This window comes from Bos taurus, chromosome 2 (genome assembly GCF_002263795.3).
Source record: "Bos taurus isolate L1 Dominette 01449 registration number 42190680 breed Hereford chromosome 2, ARS-UCD2.0, whole genome shotgun sequence".
Taxonomy (NCBI): domain Eukaryota; kingdom Metazoa; phylum Chordata; class Mammalia; order Artiodactyla; family Bovidae; genus Bos; species Bos taurus.
Genome location: NC_037329.1, coordinates 118,790,605 through 118,803,676, shown reverse-complemented (window position 1 = coordinate 118,803,676; position 13,072 = coordinate 118,790,605). Strand labels below are relative to the sequence as shown.

General features: G+C 49.8%; 1 long non-coding RNA gene across 1 annotated transcript; it reads left to right on the top strand.

The window, feature by feature from the left end:
- Positions 1-53: 53 nt before the first annotated feature.
- LOC132343348 (uncharacterized) lies at positions 54-5,641 on the top strand. Its single transcript, XR_009492126.1, has 3 exons — positions 54-1,848; positions 2,198-2,304; positions 5,036-5,641. It is a non-coding gene; the product is annotated as an uncharacterized lncRNA (long non-coding RNA).
- The last annotated feature ends 7,431 nt before the right edge of the window (positions 5,642-13,072 follow it).

Here is a 13,072-nt window from a genome sequence, read left to right as displayed (position 1 = left end):
GGGTGGCTCCCATGGCAGGGGCTCTGGGGACAGTCTTCTCTGCTGACACCTGCCTGCTGCCCTCCGTCCTCCTTGGTTCCTGGAGGTGCCCACAGACCTGGGCACCTGGTTAAGCCTGGCCTTGGAGCCTGTGGCAACTTAGACCTCAGGATTCTGCAAACTGAGACCCTCCTTTGGGCACCTGCCTGCTGGTTGTGTCCCTGGGTCTCTGTGCGCTATTCCTCTCCAAGACACCCTGGCTGAGACGCTTCCTCTATCACTGGTTTTCATGTAACCCCCACCCACTCCAAACAAACAAACCACTTCACCATGCATTTTGTGAATTTTTGGTAACTGAAGATTTGCGGGTCCATGGAAGATCTACAGCCTTTTACTGTCTTGCTGTCTGCTTCCCCACACCAGATTATCCCGTTTGGAGTGGCTTCCCCCTTCTCCCAAAGTCTGCTCTCCTCACTGTGGGAAAGGACTTGGGGGGTTCCCCAATTTTGATAAGAAACATTGCAATGGGGAAAAGAATTTCCACAAAAACATAACAGGTGTTTGGAAAAATAAACTTTTCTGAAACTCATTACACTGACAATAGCAGTTGCTGTTGTTCAGTCGCTAAGTTGTGTCTGACGCTTTGTGACCCCATGGACTGTAGCACACCAAGCTTTCCTGTCCTTCACCGTCTCCTGGAGTTTGCTCAAACTTATGTCCATTGAGTTGGTGATGCCATCGAACCATCTCATCCTCTGTCGTCCCCTTTTCCTCTTGCCCTCAATCTTTCCCAGCATCAGGGCCTTTTCCAATGAGTTGGCTCTTTGCATCAGGTGGCCAAAGCATTGGAGTTTCAGCTTTAGCAACAGTCCTTTCAATGAATATTCAGGGTTGATTTCCTTTAGGATTGACGGGTTTGATCTCCTTACTGTCCAAGGGACTCTCAAGAGTCTTCTCCAACACCACAGTTCAAAGGCATCAATTCTTCAGCACTCAGCCTTCTTCATGGTCCACTCTCAGACCTCTGCATGACTACTGGAAAAACCATAGCTTTGACTCTACGGAACTTTGTCGGCAAAGTGATGTCTCTGCTTTTTTAATATGCTGTCTAGGTTTGTCATAGCTTTCCATCCAAGGAATAAGCATCTTTTAATTTCATGGCTGCAGTCACCAACCACAGTGATTTTGGAGCCCAAGAAGATAAAATCTGTCACTGTTTCCACTTTTACCCTATCTGTCATGAAGTGATGGGACTGGATGCTATGATCTTAGTTTTTTGAATGTTGAGTTTTAAGCCAACATTTTCACTCTCTTCTTTCACCCTCATCAGGAGGCTCTTTAGTTCTTCTCCACTTTCTGCCATTGGAGTGGTATCATCTGCATAACTGTGCTTGTTGATATTTCTCCCACCAATCTTGATTCCAGCTTGTGATTCATCCAGCCCAGCACTTCACATGAGATACTCTGCATAGAAGTTAAATAAGCAGGGTGATAATATTCAGCCTTGACGTACTCCTTTCCTGAGTTTGAACCAGTGCATTGTTCCATGTCTAGTTCTCACTGCTGCTTCTTGATCTGCATACAGGTTTCTCAGGAGGCAGGTATGGTGGTCAGGTAATCTCATCTCTTTAAGAACTTTCCACAGTTTGTTTTGATTCACACAGTCTGACAATAGCAGACCATCTCTCGGACTCCCAACTCGTCGTGCCAATTAGGAGACTATGACTCTTTCTTGAAGTTAACAATGTGATCTTCATTTTAGGACAGAAGAGGAAACAGGATTTTAAAAAGACAACCTTAAACTTCACGCTTGGACTGCAACACAGAACATGTTCACAGTAGGACACTCCGCCCTTAATGCGTCACTAGGTGAGTGAGTTTTCGCCTGTTAACCTTGAGAGTCTGGGGGCTGATAATCCTGCTCCAGGATACAGTTTAGGGTAGAACTTTTACGGTTTAGGGAGAACCCCCATGTAAGGCCAGACCTGACATGAAATATAAAATGACAGGAAATATTTTAAGGATTCTAGAGCCTGAAAATATCTTAATGATTCTCTTCTTGCAAAAGAGAAACTGAGGTTCAGAGAAGTTAAATTACCTTCCCAAGGTCACACAGCCAGTTGGAGGCATCAATAAGTCCCGTTCAAGGCTCTTTCTCTTAGGGAGTCAGATAATTATACAAGCCTTAAAATTAATGAATTTTTAAATTCCTTGATAGGATTGATGAAAACAAAGGCACGAAGGATTAGAAATGAAAGGAAGCTCAGATCAATAAAGCTGGGTTGAATCTGGTTGACCCTTGGCGTGAGGAGGTTCACGGAACAGGTGAGTCTGCAAGAAGGTGGTAATTCCCTGAAGTCAAGAGCAATGGATCTCTCAGCAGGGGATTCAGTTTAGAATCAGAGAGACTGGAGACCTGAGTTGGGAAACCTGTCCTGATTTAGCAGTCAGGTCAGGAACTCCTAAGGCATTTATCTCTGCGCAATTTGATATTCAGGCAACCGATGGGCTTTTGACTGAGGGCCTCGACTTGGTTTATACCATCATTTCTCAATCTCAGCCCTGTTGACATTTTAGGTCAGAAAATTCTTTGTTGGGAGGCTGTCCTTCACTGGAAGTGGTTTAAGAACATCCGTGGCTTCTGCCCGTGAGATGACAGTAGCCACCACCCTTCAACCCAAGTGGTGACAACCCAGAATGTCTACCAACATTGCTAAATGTCCCTGGAATGTGGTGTGTGTGTGAGAGAGACAGGGGGAGGGGGAGGGGGAGAGAGAGAGAGAGACTGAGCATGAGAAATTGCCCCTGGTTGAGAACCACTGGTTTAAGTGAATTAGAGATGGGTAGACACATATGGGTGGGCTTCCTACGTCACTCAGTGGTAAAGAATCCGCCTGCCAATCAGGAGACCTGGGTTTGCTCCCTGGGCTGAGAAGTTCCCCTGGAGAAGGAAATGGCAACCCACTCCAGTATTCTTGCCTGGAGAATCCCATAGGCAGAGGAGGCTGGCGGGCTACAGTTGCAGAGAGTCAGACACGACTTAGCAACTGAACAGTGACAGCGAACGGACACATGTGGGTAGCATTTTCTGGTAGCAATGAAAGAAACATTCCATTTCACATCAAAAAGCCAAAGAGAGCACAGAAAACAAATGCCTGTACCCCAGGAGAGTGATGAAGGGAACACAGAGGGTCAGGCTTTGGGAGGAGTGAGGAGTCTTCCTATGGCCATGGAGAAAACAGCAAGGAGGTCCCAAGAAGCAGGATGATGGCACCTGTGGAGTAAGAGGTTGCCCCAGAAGGATGGGGAAGGATAGCACTACTGCTAAAACATCTTCCACTCTGCCTGTGGGCATGAGCACACATTCCAAGCCCAGAAGCCTGACTCTACAACACATGATTCTGTAACTCAATGAGTCACAACTCATTGTCCCTGGCTCGTAGGCCATCTCGCTGCTACCCACGTCTAGTTCCAGCTGTTGGTGAGCCCAGGAGGTCGAGGAACACTTTCTTGCATTTGTGGAAGCATTTTCCCCCTACTTGAGCCCTTCTCCCTCTCAGAGCACTTCCCAACATCAAGATCCACCTCAAGTGGACATCTCATAAAGCCTTTCTTGGGATCCCCAATGAGAAGTGATCTCTCTCGCTCTGAGTCCCAGGTCACATTCTGTGTGGTGTGAGAACGATTTCTATGCTTGTCTTCTTTTGAGTTCCCCACTCCCGAGCTGTGGAGACCAAGGAGGGCCAGAGTCCAGAGAAGGGCCTCAACAAGCTGCTTGAGGGTGACGGTAGGAGGACAAAGAACACAGGGAATCACTGACTGCAGGGCGGGCATGGCTGATAGGCGACAAGGCTCCTGGGAACTGCATCACCAAGAGCTTGTTTTCAAAGATGGAGTGGGATTTTCTGGACTTGCCTGAGGATCCCCACTGGAACAATCCCTAGGCAAGAGGCTTTCCTAAGCAGGCAGGCTGGCCATGGGAAAACCTCATGGACTATTTAGGAGAGGGAGGAGAATGGGCCTAAAGGGATGCAGCTAGGTGGTCGGGACGAGGTCCTGAGCAGAAGGTCCCTGACGCTGCTGGCCCTGACGCTGGTGCATCTGGGGCACCCAGATCAGGCAGTCACCATTTGTCCCGAAACTAGCATCTTAGAGCTGGAGGGTACCATAGATGCCAACTGAGCCTTCACCCCCACATGTCAGGAGGGCAGCTAATCAGCAAGAGGGGACAACTAGCTCTGGTCACCAGCAGAAGGGTCAGAGAAGGCAATGGCACCCCACTCCAGTACTCTTGCCTGGAAAATCCCATGGACAGAGGAGCCTGGTAGGCTGCAGTCCATGGGGTCGCTAAGAGTCGTACACAACTTCACTTTCACTTTCACTTTTTCACTTTCATGCATTGGAGAAGGAAATGGCAACCCACTCCAGTGTTCTTGCCTGGAGAATCCCAGGGATGGGGGAGCCTGGTGGGCTGCCGTCTATGGGGTCGCACAGAGTCGGACACGACTGAAGTGACTTAGCAGCAGCAGAGGGGTGGCATAGCCTCCAGTAATGGAGCCTTGACTACCTGCCCAGAGCACCTCCTTCTTCTGGACTGATGCCCCTGGAGGGATTCTAGGAGGCAGAGGCATTAGATGCTCATTTAAGAGCCCAGAGCCCTCAGACCCATGGATTAACCCATAGGTCTGGAACCCTCCATAGGGTCTTGAGGGCTGGAGGTAAGAATCCCGAAGTGGGGGAAGGAGGAGGGTTACTAGGCTAACACAGGGCCTTCCTTATTGGATTGTTGTGAGGATTAGTCGTGAAAAGCCCTTAGAACAGTGCCTGGCTCACCATCGGCATGTTTTCATTGTAGTTGCGATTCCTTGGAGGAGAAGACTAAAGAATCAAGTTAAGAAATAGTGGATTTGGAGAGGAGAGGGTGGGCTCGGGAACTGAAGACTCCCAAACGAGTACCTTAGAAAAGTGCAATTGGCAGCAGCGAGCAAGGGGGAAGAGGGTCCGGTGGATTGGTGGGAGGTTTAACTACAAATCATTTCCAACACTTTTTGACCAGGGATTGCCTCAGCGAGCGAGACATCTGGTGTGAGAAACCCAGTTCATCTTTACCCCAAACGAAGCAAGTGGAGGCATTAGGAGAGGGACCACGACATCAGGAATTTGTCTACCACTTGGGCTTCCCTGGGCTTCCGTGGGCTTCCCTTGTGGCTCAGTCAGTAAAGAATCTGCCTGCGATGCAGGAGACCCGGGTTGGATTCCTGGGTTGGGAAGATCCCCTGGAAAAGGAAATGGCAACCCACGCCAGTATTATTGCCTGGAGAATCCCATGGACAGAGAAGCCTGGTAGGTTCCCAGTCCATGGGGTTGCAAGAGTCAGACAGGACTTAGTGACTAAAATCATCCCCACCAAGGGCTTCCCTGGTGGCTCAGATGGTAAAGAATCCGCCTGCAATGCAGGCGACCCGGGCTCGATCCCTGAGTCGGGAAGATCCCCTGGAGAAGGCAACGGCTATCCACTCCAGTATTCTTGCCTGGAGAATCCCATGGACAGACCATGGGGTCGCAAAGAGTCGGACACGACTGAGCGTCTAAGACTTTCCCTTCTGGGACCAGCAGGGTGGGGACTTCCTCTGTATTTGCACTTTCCCACCCCGCGGGCGCCCCTGGCCACCCGGCGTTCCCGCCCCCTGCCCTCCCTCGGGCCCCTCACCATCCGTCTGGGTGGCCCGATCCACGAGGCGGACGCAACCCGGCGACGCGACCTTGTGCGCTCCTCCGGCGGCGCGCTGGACGTCCAGGGTGCCCTCCGCGCGGCGGGGGCAGAACACGGCCGTGTGCACCTCGGCGTCCGGGCTGTGCGGGGCGAAGGCGCCGCAGAGCAGGCTCTCCATGCGGCGGCGCGCCTCGGCCTCCTCTTCGCGCCGCGGCTGCACGATGAGGCCGAAGAGCGCGGCGGGCCGGCTGCGCTCCCGGGCGCTCACCTGCTGCAGAAGCAGCTGCAACCGCGGGAGCTGGGAGCGCAGCGCGGACGCGCGGCACAGCACGAGGAGCAGCCGCGCGCCGGGCTCGGGCGCCGCCCGCTGCGGTCCAGGGTCCCGGCAGCCCGGCGCCGCGTCCTCCGCCGGCCCCGAGCCCGGGGTCCCCGCCGGCGCCGCCTTGCACTGGCGCTCTGGCGCGTCCCTGGCCTTGCACGGCTCGCACGGCTGCTTCTGCGAGCAGCGCTTGGACTTGGCGGCCGGGCAATCGGCGCCCTGCTTCCACGAGCTGTCCCCGGAGCGCTTGAGCCTCCCCCTGGCGCAGTTGCTGGAGTTGCTGTGGCCGCTCGTGGCTCGGATGGAGGACGGTCGGGAGGGCGGATCGGTCGGGTCCTGCTCCAGAATGTTCTGCAGGGTCACACAGCACTCATCCTGCTTCCAGAGTTCGCCCAACAGCACCACCTGGCCGTGGCCCTCGATGCACTGGGTGGGGGCCTGCTGCTGCGGCTCGGCCTTGCCCTCTCCCAGGGCCCTGGAGGGCTGGGCCCCAGGCTCCATGGCCAGTCCGGCTCCCTTGCCCCTCTGGGCCGGGGCCTCCGATGGCCAAGGGAAATACTGCCCTTCCCTGGGGCATGTCACAATACCCCTGCCCCCTACCTCTTCCCGTGTGGCCAAGGGCCTCTGCCAGCTGTTCCTTGGAAATCTTCTAATACAGGGAACTTGCTGCGGGCGCCGCTGGCACGCTGGCTGTGATTAGTTTCGCAATCATTTTGTGTGTCTTTGGCGTCAAACGAACAAGTCCGTTTATCCCATGGATGGATCATTATGTCCAAGGCTCCAAGTAAAATGGATTTCTGTGCATTTAATAAAGCGGTGGGCCTAGATGCTCACTGCGCCTGGAACGTTTGAAAAGCAGTGAGGAGCAGAGAGGCTGGCTCTATCTAGGTGGCTGCACCCTAGGAGGCAGGTCCTGCTCAGGTTCAGTCTGACTGCTTGCTCTCCAGTCTTCTATGTTATGCGTCTGAAAAATCGTCTTTCCTGCCTGTGTTTCTCCTTTACCCGGCGCACAGAACACTTCACTGATGACACTTCTGGCCGCCAAATGAATTATGTGCTTTTCTCCACCTACCTCAAGCAGTTCTGTATCCTACAGGTTTACTGGATTCTGACACTACCAGGTCTCACAGGTGGTGTCCCACAAGACTGACCCCTGCTTCCCCTCTGCTGATCCAAAGTCCAAGTGGTTACCTATGCTTCTGACTGTAAATAGGGGGTTCCCTTGACCCCCTCCTTGGGTTTGATGAATTTGCTTGAGTGGCTCACAGGACTCAGAAAAACAGTTTACTTATTGTTCGCAGTTTATCACAAAAGGATATGATACAGGATACAGATGAAGGGACTTCTCTGGTGGTCCAGTGGCTAAAACGCCATGCTCACAATAGAGGGAGCTTGGATTCCGTCCCTGGTCGGGGAACTAGACCCTACATACCACAACTAAGTGTTCTCATGCTGCAACTAAAGAACTCGTATGCCGCAACTAAGAAGTCTGCTTGTCGCAATGAAGGTCCTGCGAGTGGCAACTAAGACCCAACGCAGCCAAAATAAATAAATATTAAAAAAAAGGATACAGATGAGCATCCAGCTGGAAAATGTGTGTGTGTGTTGGGGGGCAACACACAGGGCAAGGTGTGTGTGTTGGGGGGGAGGGGCATAGAGTTTCCATGTCCTCTCTGGATGCACCACTCTCCCCCACTTGTGTTTACCAACCTGGAAACTCTCCAAATCCCATACTACCTGGGTTTGTGGGGCAGCCTCCTCATGCAGGCAAGATTAGTGATTAACTCCGTTTCCAACCCCTTGGCCCTCTCTGGAGAATGGGACTAGGGGATGAGCTGAAAATTCCAAGCTTCTAATCATGGCATCACCAACTCGATGGACATGAGTTTGAGCAAGCTCTGGGAGTTGTTGATGGACAGGGAAGCCTGGCATGCTGCAGTCCATGGGGTCACAAAGAGTCAGACACAACTGAGTGACTGAACTGAATCATGGCTAGTTTTCCTGGTGACCAGCTCATGTCCACAAAGCCTACCCAGAGTGACCTCAGTAGAGCAAAAGACACTCCTATGACCCAGGAAATTCCAAGGGATCTAGAAGCTCAGTCCCAGGAACCAAGGTCAAAGATCAACTATTGGAACAAAAGATGCTCCTTGTGTTCTTAGCACTTAGGAAATTACAAAGGGTTCAGGAGCTCTGTGCCAGGACAGGTGCAGGATAGGTGCAGAGACCAATCTATATATTTCCTGTGATCTCACAGGGCACCAGAGCTCTGTCAAAGTGCTAGGAAAGATCTTCTGGAAAACAAAACAAAAAGCATAAAAAGGCCTTATCTGCCCAGCACATCAGGTGAGCAAAGAGAGCCGTGGAGAGGGAGGACAGAGCTGCCCAGGACAACTGCAGTGACTGGGAATTCTGGTGGGGACACTTTTTTCCATTTATTAATTTGTTTAAGAAAATGAGCTTTCAGTTCAGTTCAGTCGCTCAGTCGTGTCCGACTCTTTGCGACCCCATGAATCGCAGTACCCCAGGCCTCCCTGTCCATCACCAACTCCCAGAGTTCACTCAAACTCATGTCCATCAAGTTGGTGATGCCATCCAGCCATCTCATCCTCTGTTGTCCCCTTCTCCTCCTGCCCCCAATCCCTCCCAGTATCAGAGTATTTTCCAATGAGTCAACTTGTCGCATGAGGTGGCCAAAGTATTGGAGTTTCAGCTTCAGCATCAGTCCTTCCAATGAACACCTAGGACTGATCTCCTTTAGAATGCACTGGTTGGATCTCCTTGCAGTCCAAGGGGCTCTCATGAGCCTTCTCCAACACCACAGTTCAAAAGCATCAATTCTTTGGCGCTCAGCTTTTTTCACAGTCCAACTCTCACATCCGTACATGACCACTGGAAACACCATAGCCTTGACTAGACGGACCTTGGTTGGCAAAGTAATGTCTCTGCTTTTCAATATGCTATCTAGGTTGGTCATAACTTTCCTTCCAAGGAGTAAGCGTCTTTTAATTTCATGGCTGCAGTCACCATCTGCAGTGATTTTGGAGCCCAGAAAAATAAAATCTGACACTGTTTCCACTGTTTCTCCATCTATTTGCCATGAAGTGATGGGACCGGATGCCATGATCTTAGTTTTCTGAATGTTGAGCTTTAAGCCAACTTTTTCACTCTCCACTTTCACTTTCATCAAGAGGCTTTTTAGTTCCTCTTCACTTTCTGCCATAAGGGTGGTGTCATCTGCATATCTGAGGTTATTGATATTTCTCTCAGCAATCTTGATTCCAGCTTGTGTTTCTTCCAGTCCAGCGTTTCTCATGATGTACTCTGCATATAAGTTAAATAAACAGGGTGATAATATACAGCCTTGACGAACTCCTTTTCCTATTTGGAACCAGTCTGTTGTTCCATGTCCAGTTCTAACTTGCTTCCTGACCTGCATATAGGTTTCTCAAGAGGCAGGTCATTCTCTGCCTTTTTCAGAGGTGGTCTGGTATTCCCATCTCTTTCTGAATTTTCCACAGTTTATTGTGATCCACACAGTCAAAGGCTTTGGCATAGTCAATAAAGCAGAAGTAGATGCTTTTCTGGAACTCTCTTGCTTTTTTGATGATCCCGTGGATGTTGGCAATTTGATCTTTGGTTCCTCTGCCTTTTCTAAAACCAGCTTGAACATCTGGAAGTTCATGGTTCACATATTGCTGAAGCCTGGCTTGGAGAATTTTGAGCATTATTTTACTAGCGTATGAGATAAATGCAATTGTGTGGTAGTTTGAGCATTCTTTGGCATTGCCTTTCTTTGGGATTGGAATGAAAACTGACCTTTTCCAGTCCTGTGGCCACTGCTGAGTTCCAAATTTGCTGGCATATTGAGTGCAGCACTTTCACAGCATCATCTTTCAGGATATGAAATAGCTTAACTGGAATTCCATCACCTCCACTAGCTTTGTTCATAGTGATGCTTCCTAAGGCCCACTTGACTTCACATTCCAGGATGTCTGGCTCTAGGTGAGTGATCACACCATCGTGATTATCTGGGTCGTGAAGCTCTTTTTCGTACAGTTCTTCTGTGTATTCTTGCCACCTCTTCTTAATATCTTCTGCTTCTGTTAGGTCCATACCATTTCTGTCCTTTATCGAGCCCATCTTTGCATGAAATGTTCCCTTTGTATCTCTTGATTTCTTGAAGAGATCTCTAGCCTTTCCCATTCTGTTATTTTCCTCTATTTCTTTGCACTGATCTCTGAGGAAAGCTTTCTTATCTCTCCTTGCTATTCTTTGGAACTTTGCATTCAGATGCTTATATCTTTCCTTTTCTCCTTTGCTTTTCGCTTCTCTTCTTTTCACAGCTATTTGTAAGGCCTCCTCAGACAGCCATTTTGCTTTTTTACATTTCTTCTCAATGGGGATGGTCTTGATCCCTGTCTCCTGTACAATGTCACGAACCTCCATCCATCAGATCAGATCAGATCAGTCACTCAGTCGTGTCCCACTCTTTGCGACCCCATGAATCGCAGCACGCCAGGCCTCCCTGTCCATCACCAACTCCCGGAGTTCACCCAGACTCATGTCCATCGAGTCAGTGATGCCATCCAACCATCTCATCCTCTGTCCTCCCCTTCTCCTCTTGCCCCCAATCCCTCCCAGCATCACAGTCCTTTCCAATGAGTCAACTCTTCTCATGAGGTGGCCAAAGTACTGGAGCTTCAGCTTTAGCATCATTCCTTCCAAAGTAATCCCAGGGCTGATCTCCTTTAGAACGGACTGGTTGGTTCTCCTTGCAGTCCAAGGGACTCTCAAGAGTCTTCTCCAACACCACAGTTCAAAAGCATCAATTCTTCGGCACTCAGCCTTCTTCACAGTCCAACTCTCACATCCATACATGACCACAGGAAAAACCATAGCCTTGACTAGACGAACCTTTGTTGGCAAAGTAATGTCTCTGCTTTTGAATATGCTATCTAGGTTGGTCATAACTTTCCTTCCGAGGAGTAAGCGTCTTTTAATTTCATGGCTGCAGTCACCATCTGCAGTGATTTTGGAGCCCAGAAAAATAAAATCTGACACTGTTTCCACTGTTTCCTCATCTATTTAAATCAAAGACTCTGGAAAGTAAGCTGCTAACCAGAAAACTTTGAGCTGGCGTCCTGCTGAACGTTTCCAGGAGCCCCAGGCCAGGAGGCTCTGGGGGGCTAGGTGAAGGTCGAAGGCACAAGTGTACTCACAGGCCACTGACTGGAACTAGTGACGTGATCACGTTGGCTGCAGGGAAGGCTGAGATATGTGACCTCTGCTTGGGTGGCCAAAGTGAAAGTGTTAGTCGCTCAGTTGTGTCAACTTTGTGACCCCATAGACTGTAGCCTACCAAGCTCCCCTGTCCCTGGGATTTCCCAGGCCAGATTGCTGGAGTAGGTAGCCATCCCGTCTTCCAGGGGATCTTCCTGACCCAAGGATCAAACCCGGGTCTCCTGCATTGCAGGCAGGCAGGAACCCAGTTACTCCTTTGGCATGTCTATTACAAAAGGGAAGAAGGGGTGAGCAGATATTGAGGAACATTTAACAGATCCTTCTTTGTGTCTAATAATTGCCCCCCTTAATTGACATCCCTATGTGCTGAGTGCTTTACACATGTGATCTTTAGTGCAACCCAGCAATGGAGAGGGCACCATTTCCAAGTTACAGATGTAGAAACAGGTTCAGAAGGTTGGGCAACTTGTCCATATTCAATCAGCTAGTGAGTGCAGGTCTGGGATTTAAATCCAGGTTTAAATGGTTGCAAGTTATAGGTGGCTGCCAGGACACAGTGAATACCCCAGCATCCTGAGGCCAAGAGGTGGAGCTGATCCTCTGTCATATTGGCTTCTGGAGTCATACTGATCCTCTGTAGTTCTGACTGGGGAGGATGGCGGAGAGGGAGGGGGTGGGGGAGAGCAGAGCACCTAGAGCACCTAAACCCCACTTGTTTAGGCTCTCAGGTTGCAAAGGATTCTGGATGCACAGTTTTCAGGGCTCAGTGAGAAAAAGTCAGAAATTCCTGTTTGAATCAATGACTAATCCCTCCTTTGAAAGGTGGGCAACTTTCTGGCTAAAGAAATTATAAAATAAAATGTCATCATAAAGGGCTTCCCAGGTAAAGAAGCTGCCTGTCAATGCTGGAGACCTCAGAGAGGCAGGTTCAATCTCTGGGTCAGGAAGATCCCCTGGAGAAGGAAATGACAGCCCACATCAGTATTCTTGCCTGAATCCCATGGACAGAGGAGCCTGGCGGGCTATAGTCCATGGGCTCTCAAAGAGTCAGACACAGCTAACGTGATTTAGCACAAGCATGTCATCATAAAGGGACATTAAGAGGAAAAGACTCCAGGAGGAGGGAAGAATAGCTGTGTTACCATTTCAGATCTCATCAAAGCTCTTATTTCTAGCTTTGGAAAATCAGGAAGTTCTTGCTCAGATAAAAGGTTGGATCCAGAGATTTGTAAACTGAGGAGTGAGAGGCACAGAGATGGTGGATTCCTGGGGCTCCTATCCTTTTGGGTCACTTGCTGTTGTATCTAGTTGTCATATCGGGATTTTCTGTAAAATTTCATTTGAGGGAAGAATTCTGCTGATAATGCTTGGAAACTTTTGAGCTAGACCAAACTGAATAATGTTATTACTCAGTAATTTCTATTTATTATTTTGAAAAATTATTTAAAAGTAGGCAGTATAGGAACGTGGCTAGGTTAAAAAGTGGGCTTCCTAGGTGGCGCCAGTAGTAAAGAACTCACCTGCCAATGCAGGAGATCTAAGGGTTCGATCCCTAGTTTGGGAAGATCACTTGAAGAAGGGAACAGCTACCCACTCCAGTATTCTTGCCTGGAGAATTTCATGGACAAGGAGCCTGGCGGACTATGGACCATAGGATCGCAAAGAGCTGGACGCGACTGAAGCGACTGAGCACAAGCACAGCACACAGGTTGAAAACTAGACATTGTGGCTGCTGTTTTGCTTTCTTGGATCACTCTCTCTGGGGGGAACCAGCTGCCACGTTGTGAGGACACTGGAGCAGCCCTTTGGGGGGCCCA